Consider the following 15,839-nt stretch of genomic DNA (forward strand, 5'->3'; position numbering starts at 1 on the left):
AAACCAAGTAAATACACCTGTTAAGTACAATTGATCATTATTTTAAGATCTAATGCCCTCTTCAGTTGTTCAAAGTCAACCATAAATGTAGAGAACATAGATCACTACAGCACAGTACAGGCTCTTTGACCCATGATGCTGTGCCGGCTGAAACAAACCTATTCAACAAACTAAACCTTCCCTACCTTACTCCTAATAACCCTCTATTTTTCTTGTATTAATGTTTCTGTCTAAGAGTCTTTTAAATATCCTTATTATATCAGCCTCCTCCACCACCACCCCCGCAAATGTATTCCAAGCACCTACTACTCTCTGTGTAAATTATCTTAGTCCTGACGTCCCCCCTAAAGTTGACTACTTTCCTGGAGCTTCCAACCATTACATCAGTCTTGCCTCTAAAGGATCAATTTGCAACTAAATTTACAAAGACATTACCACACATCAACTGATCATTTGCCCCACATAGTCTGTGTTATTGTTCCTCCACACAAGCAGTGATCAAATTCTTTTTCTGCTTGCTTCAGTCATCATCTCAGTCATTACACTTGCCCGATTCGCAAACTTCTTTCTTCCATACTGACTTAAATGTTAAAATTGACATTTAACATTTATTGTGTGCCAATTCTAAATTTCATTGTGTGGTTGATTTTGAAGCAATATCTACCCTTAATCTTTGAACCTAAAATTGTGTGCGGAACTTTAACCAAGCCATTTTCTCACAATGTGCAAGCGTCATGTCACAATGGATGCCTGGAATATGAGATGCAAATATTAGACCATGCACCCACAGGTAGAATGACTGTGAACTTCTCCAAGGTCTTGCAATAGAATATATGCCATCAGAAAGGTTTTTGAACCTAAAACATTAACTCTTGTTTCCTTCCCCACCCCCCCACCACCCCCCACACCCCACACCAGACACTACCTGACCTGCAGTGTGTTTCCAGCATTTTCTGCTTGCTTATGGGACTCAAACTGAGCTAAGATCTATGGGCTCAGACATCTGATTTGACGTGAAAATCCATTCTGGGCAAATAGTTGGTGAATGTTTTGTATATACTTGTGTAAAAGTCAAGTTTTTAATACCAATTTTTAATGTTAAATTTATGCTATCAACTATTACACACATACTACTTTTGATCACAGCAAGAACCTGATTGTTCAGGGTGTCGGGAGTTCTGATTTGTAGACAGCCAGCCAGGACTGGGTGGTAAATTCATGTTTGGGGAAACTGGTGCTCGGATGGCGGGTGGACAGCCGGGACTGGGTGGTTAGTCCATGTTTAAGACATTGGAAGCTTGAATGGGTGGGCAGCCAGGACCTAGTTGAGAGTCCGTGGTCGAAGTGTCGTGAGCCCGGATGGGTGGGTGGCCGGGGCCGAGGCGTGAGTCTGTGGTTGAGGGGTCGGGAACTCCAATGTGCAGGCGGCCAGGGTCAAAAATAAGAGTGGGTGGCAATTTTTATACTGTGCCAACTTTTATATGAGTATAGAAGGACTATGGAAGTCTTTGCACAGGTTATCATGGCCCAATCCATTGTCTCTTCCACTTTCTGGAACAGACAGATGCTGTTCTGAGTTTTTTTTCCTCAACATATTCATCCCATCTCATATAAGACTGCCCTCTTAGTTAAAATATCCAACTCTCAGGATCTTTAGAAATTCCATCTCTCAGAAATTCCAAAGATGTGATGGCATGCAGCAGTTTTCCTTCTGGTTGTGAAAACTCAACATCTCTGACGTGGAAGCTTCCTCTATCTGAACATCCTGGCTATAAGTGTGCATGTCACTCACACTTCAGATCACTAAAGGTGGCGCAGTAGTGCCACTGGTAGAGCCATTGTCACAGGTTGGCAGAGACACTGGATCAAACCCGGCCTTGGGTGCTATCTGTGCAGAATTTCCTCGTTCCTCCTGTGACAGTGTAGGATTTCAATGGGTGCTCCAATTTATTTCCACAAGACATGCAGGTCAGAGGGTTAGTCGGCCCTTGTATATGACGTGTGTAAGGCAAAGGTGGAATCTGGCCAAAGTTGCTTAGAATGCAAGAAGAGTAGAGAGATTACTGTAGGAGTAGTGCCATCGGTGGTTGATGGTTGGCACAGGCTCGGGCCTGATTCTGTGCTGTATGACTGACAGTCAAATAATGGCTACATGGAAAAGGTACCTAGCAAAGTTCTCCAAGGTTCTCAAGCACTGTTATAACTAGTCCAAGAAAAAGTTGATGCAAGTTGACTAACACAACTCTGAATACTGTATTTTACCCTGGTTGATGTGTTCTGATGCAAATTGCTAAACACTCCTTTCTCCCACCTGGTGTGCATTGCCACTGGTGGGGCAGTGACACAGTGCCACCTACTGTGAATTGCTAGCAGTACATGATGGTATCTCACATTATTTCCAGTTATAACCATATAACCATATAATTACTTACAGCACAGAACAGGCCAGTTCGGCCCTACTAGTCCATGCCGTAGCAAATCCCCACCCTCCTAGTTCCACTGACCAGCACCCGGTCCATACCCCTCTAGTCCCCTCCTATCCATGTAACGATCCAGTATTTCCTTAAATGTAACCAATGATCCCGCCTCGACCACGTCTGCCGGAAGCTCAATCCACATCCCCACCACCCTCTGCGTAAAGAAATTTCCCCTCATGTTCCCCTTATAATTTTCCCCCTTCAATCTTAAACCATGTCCTCTAGTTTGAATCTCCCCCTTTCTTAATTGAAAAAGCCTATCCACATTTACTCTGTCTGTCCCTTTTAAAATCTTAAACCCCTCTATCAAGTCCCCTCTCAATCTTCTACGCTCCAGAGAAAAAAGCCCCAGTCTGCACAACCTTTCCCTGTAACTCAGACCCTGAAATCCTGTCAACATTCTCATGAACCTTCTCTGCACTCTCTCTATTTTGTTTATATCTTTCCTATAATTTGGTGACCAAAACTGTACACAGTACTCCAAATTTGGCCTCACCAATGCCTTGTACAATTTCATCTAACCTCCCTACTCTTGAATTCAATACTCCGATTTATGAAGGCCAACATTCCAAATGCCTTCTTCACCACACCATCTACCTGAGTATCAGCCTTGAGGGTACTATTTACCATAACTCCTAAATCCCTTTGTTCCTCTGCACTCCTCAAATGTCTACCATTCAATGTATATGACCTATTTAAATTTGCCTTTCCAAAATGTAGCACCTCACATTTATCTGTATTAAATTCCATCAGCCCACACCTCCAGCCTTCCTAGATCACCTTTTAATCTACGGTAATCTACCTCACCATCCACAACACCACCAATCTTTGTGTCATCCGCAAACTTGCTTATCCAATTCTCTACCCCTACATCCAGATCGTTAATATATATAACAAATAATAGTGGACCCAGGACCGAACCCTGAGGAACTCACTAGTCACCGGCCTCCAATTGGACAAACAATTTTCTACCACTATTCTCTGACACCTTGCATCCAACCACTTCTTCATCTTCGGCTCAGGGTTGAGGATTATTGCTTCCACTCCAGTTTTCTTCTGCTGCCCCCAGGTTTCTTATTAATCCCTCATCCGCCCCTCCCACCCCCATCCATAGCCCAGCACAAACTTCAGATGAATCTTTAGCCATTGGCCCAATCCTACCCAATGTCAGCAGACCTAGGTGGTTATGGCAATCAGCCTCCATTCATTATGGAATAGGTAATTTTTCAAAATCAGTGGTATTAAAACTGCCTTTTGTTTTCAAATCTAAAAAGTGCTGCAGAAAGTCAGCATGACACGCAGCATCCATAGGAAGTCATTCAATGTTTCAGGCCTGAGCCCTTTGTTGGAAATTGTTGTCCTCATATACAATTTAAGTAATCAATAATAAATGTTTTCAGAAATAATTTCTATAATTAATCTTTACTCAGAGAGTGGTAGCCGTGTGGAATGATCTTCCGGGAGAAATAGTGGTGGCGGAGTCAATTGTATTATTTAAGAAAAGGTTGGAGAGGTATATGGATGAGAAGAAGATGGAGGGTTATGGGCATTGTGCAGGGAGGTGGGACTAGAAAGGGGTGTTTGGTTCGGTGCGGACTAGAAGGGCCCAATGGCCTGTTTCCGTGCTGTAATTGTTATGTTATTATATGTTATGTTATGTTTATAAATTCATTTGGACAAATTACGTTTCCATTTGACCACATAGCTATTAGGATCAACATTCCAGATGCATAAGAATCCACACAGGATTTCAGCAGGGTTTGTCACAATAACTCGTAGAAGGCCCCGGAAGGGCTGGAAATCCTGCAGGAAATTGTTGGAATCATTGATATGGACGTTTTTTTCCCCCCATCTCAAGCAAGGTTTAAGAGGGAGTAGATTCTCGCACCTGAGTACTGGCACACCTCAGGACTGTGTGCTCATCTGACTGACCCACGACTGCATTGCCAGATCCAACTCCAACAGTGTCATCAAGTTTGCAGATGACACAACAGTAAGATCGGAGTCGCACTACAGAGAAAAGACAGAAAACCTCTTGAATTGGTGCAAGAGTAACAACCTGAGTCTCAACGTGGACAAGAGAGATGATATTGGACTTCAGGAGGACCAGGAACGACCACCTTCCACTGCACATCAACAACTCAGTTGTAGAAAGAGTGGAGAGCACAAAGTTCCTTGGAATTCACTTAACCAGTGACTATCGTCAACACACATCTCCTCACTTGTCAGGAAGGTGCAACAACAACAGCACCCCCTGAGAAGACTGAAGCGGGGAAGACTACCGGCCACTATTATTCAACCTTCTATAGGAACTCTATCGAGAGTGACCTGGCCGGTTGCACCACAGTGTGGTAAGGTTGCTGCAGAGAAGCGGATCAGAGGTCAATCCACAAGACCATAAAAGTGGGAGAATTGTCTGAGGAGGGCACGCAAAATCATTCACCCTGCATACTGCATCTTCCAGTTGCTCCCATCAGGGAAGAGATACAGGAGTATCAGAGCCAGCACCACCAGGCTGAGAAACAGCTTCCCATGGGTAGTGAGAATTTTGAACGATCAAAGGAACTGCTCACACTAAGCATCTGAGACTCCCATATGTGCAAAGCAAATTTTATCATTAATTGTATAAATGAAATACTTGCCCTGCATATCTATTGTTTGTCTGTATGTATATCATGTCTGGCTGTGTCTCTGCATGTCTTGCACCGTGGACTGGACAACCTTGACTTGTACCCTGTTCTGCACCAGAAATGCAGCCTGCAGTAGCCTTACATTTTGTCGTTACTGTGTTTGAAAACATGTCAATCATTTGCATCTGTTTCCAATGGTTTTTAATGCTTTTTCGCCCACTGCCTTCCAGATAAATGAGGAACAGGAATGCTTCAGATTTTAGATTCATTGTCAGAGTACATACATGACATCACATACAACTCTGAGATCCTTTTTCCTGAGGGGTGCAGCAGAATTACCACTAATTGGTAGTAAAAAATTAACTCCACACAGTGTACATGTAAACAGATAACAAATACAAACAGACTGACTATGCAATACAGGGAGAGCAAAGAAAATCAATAAAGTTCACAGCCCTTAAATGAGTCCCTGATTGAGTTAGTTGTTGAGGAGTCCGATGGTGGAGGGGTAGCAGCTGTTCCTGAACCTGGTGGTGTGAGTCTTGTGGCACCTATACTTCTTTTCTGATGGCAGCAGCAAGAACAGAGTGTGCTGGGTAGTGATGATTGCTGCTACTCTCCGACGGCAGCATTACTCAATAGTGGGGAGGGTTTTGCCTGTAATATCCTGGGCTGTGTCCACAATTTTTTGGAGAGCTTTATGCTCGGGGGTGTTGGTGTTTCCATAGCAGACGGTGATGCAGCCGGACAGCACACTTTCCACCACACCTCTGTAGAAATTTGCCAGGGTTTCTGATGTCATACCAAACCTCCACAAACTCCTGAGGAAGTAGAGATGCTTCCTTCATGATGCTATTGGTGCGTTCTTCCCTCACAGACTGACTGCAGTATGCAATTGTCTCTAAAACGACTTAAATACTTGTTGATAAAATATCACAAAACAGCCATTCAGCCCATCATGTCTGTGAGGGCTAGAAGTCCATTCAATAAAAGCAGGAAAAGATTTGACCTTGAATCGAGAGATTCATGTTTTCAAGCACATGTATCATCTGCCCTATGGATGGTCCTTTAATATGTTAGCAGCTTTTCCAAGACAGCAGGAGGTATAGATAGAGTTGACTTTCTGCCTATGACACCCCCCCCCACCCACCCAGTTTCCTACCTCATACCAAAGATTAATGTTCCTCTGTAGATTGCCCTGAGAACAGATGGGTGCCAGGAAATTGGAGAAAGGGAGTTGTTTGGCAACCGAGAGATTGGGTTACAGGGAAAATGTCGGGGAATTGAACACTTTAGATTCCTCTAAATGCTGCTGTCGCTTCAATGAACGTAATGTCCACCTAACATTTTTTCCACAAAGTATGAGATACAATATAATATTATAACTGATTGTATTTAGCACTCCCAACTTGGAGTACAGGATCAAAAATAAATCATGCACAATGATTTGATATTTTCATATAGTTTATCATTTTAACAATTTTCTCTGTGTCCTGAACTCACCACTAGTTTTCCACTTTGTGGAGATCGTGTGTACTTTTAAAATAATTAATTAAATGTTTTGCAGAAAGGACAACCATCTTTGTGACAATTGTCCCTGATAAGAAATTCTATTCATTGTCTGTTTCAAAGAGAAACAACACTGGGATTCATACAAGATGGCAGATGCTGGAATCTGGAGCAACACACAATCTGCTGAAGGAATTCATCAGATCGAACAGCATGAGTGGGAGAAAGAGAATGGTCGACATTTCGGGTCAAGACAGGTGGGAATTGGAATAAATGGGAATGATACACTAACTTGTTCCTATAAATGCTGCATTTTTTTTTAATGTAATATCCCTTTAGTTTCCCATTGTCATAAGCAGAAGCAGCAGGACAAATCTACCAGGGGTGCTGTGAAGATTTTTAATCTGTTAGATTCAATTCCACTCATAGCATTTTCCACTCATTGCATTGCCTCTTGACCTCACCTGTCAAGGCTCAATGGAAATTCATAACTGATAACTAATGCATCAACATAGGGCTGCTACAACTTCAACTGAGCATTGTCTATACTTGAAATTTTGCATTAAAATTCCTTCCAAATCAGTTACCAAGGAAACAAAATGATAAACTTTTTACATGTGTCATGACAAACATTGGAGCTATACAGAAATCTTTGAGTTTTTGATTTAAGGAAACAGACAGTAGATCATAAGGCAGACACAGTTCCATCAGTAATGCTTGCACTTTATTCCATTATTTCACTAGCTGCTTGAATTAAACATTAGAATGAACACACACCATACAAAAGTGAAAAAAGTTTTTGTTTCTGTCTTGCATTTGTGAGATTATTATCCCCCTCTTTAAGCCAACTAAAGAATTTTTGAATGATCTTCTTTTGAACCCAAGATAAAAGATATTGAAAGCAATTCCTTCATCTCCATGAATGGAAATTCTTAACTTTACACCAAATCAGTGGAATAGGGAGTGAGGAAGGAGGAGATTTTTGGGGAATTTTGCATTCCATTGTTTAGGGAAAAGTTGGTGTTTATCAAGAAAATCTGCAGATTCTGGGGTCGTGCTGAAGAAACTAACAAACATGCTGGGAAAAATTCAGCAGGTCACGCAGCATCCATGAGAAGTAAAGGGTAACCAAAACCTGAATAAAATGGTGGAGGTGGGGAAGGGAAGGAGAGGAGGGAGGAAAGAGCCTGTTAATACTTCACCTAGGGCCCAGACGCAAAACATTGGTTACCCTTTACTTCTGATGAATGCTGAATGTCTCCAGCACATTTTTGTATTGAATAAAATGGACAAAGAAAACAGAAATTTACCGTCAATTATGTCAAGAAAGCAGCAATATGCACAGTGTATAATACTATGTACACACACACACACACACACTGAAAGAAGTATCTTACCCCTGACTATATTTTATTCTCAGGTTTTTTTATTAAAAAAAACTCCTTGCATAAAATGTTTTAGATACCAGTCACTGAATGCTATTGTACAAATGGCAGATAGCTGTCTAGAAATTCATCCCTGTCACTTAAAAACAAAAATCACGTTGATTTGATTCCAAACGTTTGTACTCACATGAACTAATGTTTGTCATTAAGAGAGTCAAAGATTCTTTCAGTACAAAACAAGCCATTCAGCCCACAATTGAGTACTCTATATATAAAAATAAATCTCTTTTACTTGTTCTGTAGAGTTATATACCTTGCTGATTCAAGTGCTTGTCCAGATTCTTCTTAAATGTTGAGTTTTTGCCTCCATCACTGACTTGGATATTCTACATTCCAACCACTCTCGAAGTGAACAATATCTTCCTCTGAACCTCTTGCCACTTAATTTACTTCAGTTCAGTTCAATAAACCCAAGGTTATATGTCTGCCTTCAGTGCAATGAGTTTTTCTAATAATTTATTCCTTGTGATTGGAATCCTTACAGTTCCTTCATGCTTTATGAAATGAGCTTACCAGTTATTTTTGGGACATTTTCAGGTCCTCCATAATAAAGACTGATGTAATTAAAAAATTGTCCATCTGCCATTTGTTTATTACCTGTTATTAATTCATGAGCTTCATCAGGAGGTCCCACACTTCACCTTAGTCACTTTCTTCCAAATTATATAATTAACAGAAACTCTATTTGCCCTGATATTATGCATATTTACTCATAAAATCAGTTTTCTCTTTTCTTATGAGTTCTTTAGTCTTTCATTATTGGATCATAAAACTTCTCAGAGGTCTGGCCTTCTCACCAGCCCTTATCACTTTGCCAAGTCTAAAAGCAGCAGAAAAACATATGGATTGCGATGGAGATAGATAAACATTTGAAAGATCACGAACTGAGGGTTAGGGAATATGTTACAAGTGGCTGACTCCTGCCCCTAGTCTCAAGTCCTTGTGTCCTGTACTTAACATAGCAACATCCAGAACTAGATAAACAGTTCAAACATTTAATCTCACCCATGCTTCTCTCATTTATTTCAGGAGTACAAATTCAAAATAACTTTAGGCATCTGCAATTTTAATCATTACAAAAAGTTGTAAAGAATTTTATTTGCAACACATTGGGAAACAATTTTAAGTTATGTCAATCAGAGTAGTGAGGTCCAGGTCTTTTTCCTGGTTTCTTATCAAATAATTATGATCGTCAATCTGTCAGTGCTGATTATACCTTCCAAAAAAATTAATAAACTTGAGTCATTAAAGGGTGCGTTCACTTTTAAAGTCATAGGGTTATAGAGATATGCAGCACAGAAACAGGCCCCATGCCTGTTTCCTTGCCAACTCATTTGCCCACAATAGGTCCGTATCCTTCGATGTCTTGTCTATTTAAGTACTTGTCAAAATATCTCTAAATATGTCTGACTCCACCACCTCCATTAGCTGTGAATTCCAGATATCAACCACTCTCTGTGAAAAAAATGTACCCTTCAAATCCCCTTTAAATCTCCTTCCTCTCAATTAAAACTATGTCCTCTTCTTTTTGATTCCATCGGAAAAAGACTCCAGCCACCTACACAATCCACATCTTATTTTCTATCTGCTGCAGCTTATCCAATGGTGGTTTCTGGATAGTGAATCAACAAGTAGCTTTGTGCTATACTAATCTTCGAACCTCCTGATTCCACCACAGAGGTGCTAGCAAAGCCTAATCCTCTTCCAGTTATGTCCTTGGCTTCATCCATTGTCAGGGGGAAGATTCAATGCAAACCTGATGAACAACACATTGTACACATTCTGAACAATCTTGGATCTATTGGCACATACAAACAATTTTTTCTAATTTCAAATTAATTCCCACCTCGATCTGATTCTACTTTTTCCAATCTCCTCTTGACCTTATTGACCTTCCTTTTCATTGTCATTCTATGCTCTGTACATTTACTCTGTACACAGATGAATGTAGTGCTGGAGATAGCCTGCTGGGTCAGTTCACAGAAGAACTCTTCTCACTGTGCTAGGTGTTTTGTGACAAATAAACTTAAACAGTGCACCTGGTCTTACTTTTCTGACTTCCCACCCACTCAATCTGCTTCTCCCACCTTCTGTTCTATATCTCATCAACTTGTGATCCCTTCCCAGCTTCTTTCCCCCTTCAAATACTAAATATTGCACTCTTTTCACTTTAAAGGGTCCCAGCTAGATGCATTGACTGACCATTTCTACCCACAGATGCAGTCCCACCTACTGAGTTCCTCCAGCAGCTCATTGATTGACAGACTATAAGAACTGCACAGAGAAAAGCTTGGTTCAGAACAGTGACATGAAGTGGTAACATTGCCAAGGTCCTACTTGGAGTCTCTTCTCATGCAGCTACCACCATGGATGAAGGAATATGGAATAGAGGGTCCATGTTTTGAAATGGTATGTAGTTGTTAAGAAGAATAAGTGGGGAGGTAGGAGCAAATGGCCAGAAACAGACTGAATGCATGGCGATATCATCCCTTGGACTCAGGAAAGCCATTAGGGTGGTAGAATATGGAGGAGATAACTTTCAGCCCATCGCTACATTGTGGAATGCTGAAAAGCTATTCACCCTCTTCTGCTTAAAGAGACAAGTGGTGGTGAGGCAGTGCAGACTTGAGGACTGGCCCAGAAGGAAGCTCTTGACAGGGAATGATGGACTGCATACATGCAGTATCAAAGGGTCCACCTGGACACACTGACGGATGAATGAATGGAAAGTTTGATACACCTGTGGCCCTAATCAGAAATTATTTGTCCATGCCACACTGTAAGAAGGTACACTTGGCCCTCTCATTCCTGGCTTCAGTGGATGGCGGAGCGACAATGAGATGCTTGACTTTGAACAATAAAATTTTGGAAGCCTTGCATCATAAGGGGATACAATGTCTGAGGAACTGTTGTGAAAAAGGACCTGAACAGCTGAAGAAGAGATATGATTTGTCCAATAAGACTTTTTGTTACCTTCAGTTATGATCCTTCCAATTTGGGCCCTGAAAAGACTACTGGGACTCACTGAAAAGGAGAAAATACTCCATGAAGGGAATACATATGTTTATTTCTAGAATGACAGCCCAAAGCCAGGTTTGCACAAGTCTAGGATGAGATGGGAGTCAGACCTAGACACAACAATTGACAAACAACTCTGGTCAGATCTGTCAGGGAAATTTGATGTCTGCTATCAATGACAGGTATAGATTGGTCCATAATAATTTTATCTATCAACTGTAACTCACCCCACAGAAGTTACCTGAATTATCAGAGATGTGTTTTAGTTGTGATATAGAGGTTGGGTCCTTTTTACATATCTCTGTGATCCCCAAAGATCACAGGAGTCACCTTCCCAGGAGTCCCAGAGCTTTGTTTTCTGGGGAACTCTACCACAGTTAGTAGATTACCAATTCTCAAATTAAATTCACAGAAATTGACTTGTGTGTGGCCAGGAAATACATAGCAGTAACATGGAAGTCTGACTCCCATCTACTCCTGGATAGGTAGTAGTCTTCAGAGATGAATAGTTGCATCACACTTGAAAAGCTCACATAAAATCTCAGGAGGGAGATAGCACTTCCCTAAAAATCTGGCAGCCTTATTTAAAGCATGTAGGTACCTCACTGGCACCAATATAGAGTTATGATTGCTACTGGCTAGCCAGTAGACCTCTGTAAAGATTTTAACAATGTGGTATTATTATGTCTCCATATATTTTACTGTTAGCACTGACAATGGAATGATTTTTTTTCGTTCTTTGTTTAATAGGTCTTCTGTAGGTGAAAGGGTGGAGGTGGGGGGGGGGGGATTTTCTTGATGTCTTACATTTGGTATGATTGTTAAATATATTAAAATTATAAATAAAATATTATAAAAATGAGCTGCTGGAAGGTCTCTGCAGGACAGGCAGCATCCACGCTCAGGGCCCTTCAATGAGACTAAAATGAGAATAAGCGAAGATCTATACGCCGCCCTTGTGACCAATTAACTTACTCATCTTGTACGTCTTTGGAACAGAGGAGAAAGCCGGAGGAAACCCACTCGGCCGCAGGGAGGACGAACAAACTCCAGTGGCAGGTTCAGACCCGGGTGGCTGGTGGGGAAATAGCGTCATGCTAAATTGCTCTGTTAACCATACCCCCTCATCAAGGGAGAAGCTGGGGCGGGGCCAAGGGGTGGTAGGTCCCAAATCAGAATGGATGACTCTTGGGTGACAGGAGTAATTCGCCGAGTCCACTGTTCCAGTCTCCGGGACCCAATCCCCCAGTCACCGTTGACTGTTGTAAGGTAAAACATCATGAGATGGGAATGTGTAGGGAGTTACCCTGTACAGGGCAGTAACAAGAAGGGGAGGTGTCCTTGTACTCCTGTTAGGTAAAACATCATGAGATGGGACCGGAGAAGGAGTCACCCAGTACTAAGGAGTAACAGAATGCATCCTTGTACTTACAAGATAAGAGAGACATTGATGGATTGAGAGGCAGGAAGCTAGCAGGGAAAGGATAGCAACAGTTTTAGTCATTGGACAAGTAATGATATGATGATGTTCTAAGCATGTATCCAAGGGTATAAAAAATCACCATTTTGCTGATAACGGCAGAATGCATTCTCCGACTAACTTTGTTAGTCGCAAGTGTTACAATCCGGTAATAAAGAACAAAGAACCCTGATTTCGACTCAGCCTGGTGTTTGTCTCACTCATTCATGAACAAAGCAGACCTAACACTGTGCAAACAAAAGCGAGCAGGGACTCATTCATCTGACCGACCTCCATTTCTACCTGAAGCACTGGCTTCTAATTTAGGGTCCATGTTTAAAAAAAAACCCAGGCAGACCCTTGATTCTTGTCTCACTGCTTTTCTCTTTATCGGATTGAGCAAAGCTGTAATTAAATGGAAATCCCTCTGCTACTTTTTTTCAGACGGTGCACATTGATGTGGCATTCCATCACTAATGAATTATAAATTAACTTTTCTTTCAGGCATTTTCCTCTGGAAGTGAAAAATTAAAACCATACTGGCCCGACAAATCGGAGGGAAAGTGACCATGCCAGTTTATGCCCGTCATTAACCCAAAGAGGGGATGGCGCGCTTCATGTAGACGACGGGACAGTGTGAAGTTCGGGACGCCCAGATTTTGTCAGGCCATCAATAACCTAGAGAGGAGATTCACCAGGATGTGGCCGGGACTGAAGGGGTTGGGTTTTATATATCTATATCTATATAGATATATCTATATCTATATAGATATATCTATATCTATATAGATATATCTATATCTATATAGATATATCTATATCTATATAGATATATCTAAATATATTTTCTTTGGCTTGGCTTCGCGGACGAAGATTTATGGAGGGGGTAAAAAGTCCACGTCAGCTGCAGGCTCGTTTGTGGCTGACCAGTCCGATGCGGGACAGGCAGACACGATTGCAGCGGTTGCAAGGGAAAATTGGTTGGTTGGGGTTGGGTGTTGGGTTTTTCCTCCTTTGCCTTTTGTCAGTGAGGTGGGCTCTGCGGTCTTCTTCAAAGGAGGCTGCTGCCCGCCAAACTGTGAGGCGCCAAGATGCACGGTTTGAGGCGTTATCAGCCCACTGGCGGTGGTCAATGTGGCAGGCACCAAGAGATTTCTTTAGGCAGTCCTTGTACCTTTTCTTTGGTGCACCTCTGTCACGGTGGCCAGTGGAGAGCTCGCCATATAATACGATCTTGGGAAGGCGATGGTCCTCCATTCTGGAGACGTGACCCATCCAGCGCAGCTGGATCTTCAGCAGCGTGGACTCGATGCTGTCGACCTCTGCCATCTCGAGTACCTCGACGTTAGGGGTGTGAGCGCTCCAATGGATGTTGAGGATGGAGCGGAGACAACGCTGGTGGAAGCGTTCTAGGAGCCGTAGGTGGTGCCGGTAGAGGACCCATGATTCGGAGCCGAACAGGAGTGTGGGTATGACAACGGCTCTGTATACGCTTATCTTTGTGAGGTTTTTCAGTTGGTTGTTTTTCCAGACTCTTTTGTGTAGTCTTCCAAAGGCGCTATTTGCCTTGGCGAGTCTGTTGTCTATCTCATTGTCGATCCTTGCATCTGATGAAATGGTGCAGCCGAGATAGGTAAACTGGTTGACCGTTTTGAGTTTTGTGTGCCCGATGGAGATGTGGGGGGGCTGGTAGTCATGGTGGGGAGCTGGCTGATGGAGGACCTCAGTTTTCTTCAGGCTGACTTCCAGGCCAAACATTTTGGCAGTTTCCGCAAAGCAGGACGTCAAGCGCTGAAGAGCTGGCTCTGAATGGGCAACTAAAGCGGCATCATCTGCAAAGAGTAGTTCACGGACAAGTTTCTCTTGTGTCTTGGTGTGAGCTTGCAGGCGCCTCAGATTGAAGAGACTGCCATCCGTGCGGTACCGGATGTAAACAGCGTCTTCATTGTTGGGGTCTTTCATGGCTTGGTTCAGCATCATGCTGAAGAAGATTGAAAAGAGGGTTGGTGCGAGAACACAGCCTTGCTTCACATATCTATATCTATATAGATATATCTAGATATATATCTATATAGATATATCTAGATATATATCTATATAGATATATCTAGATATATATCTATATCTATCTAGATATAGATATATATCTATCTAGATATAGATATATATCTATCTAGATATAGATATATATCTATCTAGATATAGATATATATCTATCTAGATATAGATATATATCTATCTAGATATAGATATATATCTATCTAGATATAGATATATATCTATCTAGATATAGATATATATCTATCTAGATATAGATATATATCTATCTAGATATAGATATATATATCTATCTAGATATAGATATATATATCTATCTAGATATAGATATATATATCTATCTAGATATAGATATATATATCTATCTAGATATAGATATATATATCTATCTAGATATAGATATATATATCTATCTATATAGATATAGATATATATATAGAGAGAGAGATACACACACATATAGAGAGAGAGAGAGAGAGAGATACACACACACATATATATATATATGTGTGTAGGAAGAGGTCGGATAGGCTGGATCTTTATTCCCGAGAGAGAGTGGTCTTTATAGAGATTTATAAAATGACGAGGGACATGGATAAGAGAAATGTGCACAATCTTTTTCGGAAGGTAGTTGATTCTAGAACGAGAGGGAACGTGAGGGGAGAGACTCAAGAGGGATCTGAGGGCTAACTTCTGCAGTCAGAGGGTTGTCCGTATCTGGAATGAGCTGCCAGAGGAAACGGGTACAATTCTGACAAAGAGACATTTCTATGACGATTAAAAAACACAAGTGTTAATATATCACAAGTGCCTAATTATCAGCAAAGAACCCTTTCTAAGAACAATGGAAAGATGTTGGATCAATCGGGGGGCGATTTGACTCAGGTGGGCTCGGGTTCCATTGACCAACCATATCACCCAACAGAACCAAATGTGGGGAAACGGCGCCGCAAATGTCCCGACCTGCTGAAGCTTTGAAGTTCTGCGTGCCTTACCTTCCCGAGCCCACGGAGAGTCCTGGCCCACGGGGCAGGGAGGACGTTACCTCACAGCGAGGTCCCTTGGCCCGTGGGCCCTCCCTCGTCGGAGGGCAGGATGCATGCTGCCTCGACCACATCCCAGCCCGCTGCCAGCATCTCCGCGATCTCAGCTCCTGTTCCATCGCCAGGCAGAACCAGAGTCCTTCAACACGCATCGCACACGACCGACCCCGGGAAGTCACCAGCACTGATTTGGTTGGCAC

The 15,839-nt window shown here is 42.0% G+C and overlaps 1 long non-coding RNA gene across 1 annotated transcript; it reads left to right on the plus strand.

Annotated features, from left to right (window-relative positions):
- Positions 1 to 783: 783 nt before the first annotated feature.
- Positions 784 to 11,834, plus strand: LOC138752898 (uncharacterized). The gene is made up of 3 exons (XR_011350996.1): positions 784 to 847; positions 6,740 to 6,873; positions 10,279 to 11,834. It is a non-coding gene; the product is annotated as an uncharacterized lncRNA (long non-coding RNA).
- The last annotated feature ends 4,005 nt before the right edge of the window (positions 11,835 to 15,839 follow it).

Source organism: Narcine bancroftii, chromosome 1 (assembly GCF_036971445.1).
Source record: "Narcine bancroftii isolate sNarBan1 chromosome 1, sNarBan1.hap1, whole genome shotgun sequence".
In the NCBI taxonomy this organism is placed as follows: domain Eukaryota; kingdom Metazoa; phylum Chordata; class Chondrichthyes; order Torpediniformes; family Narcinidae; genus Narcine; species Narcine bancroftii.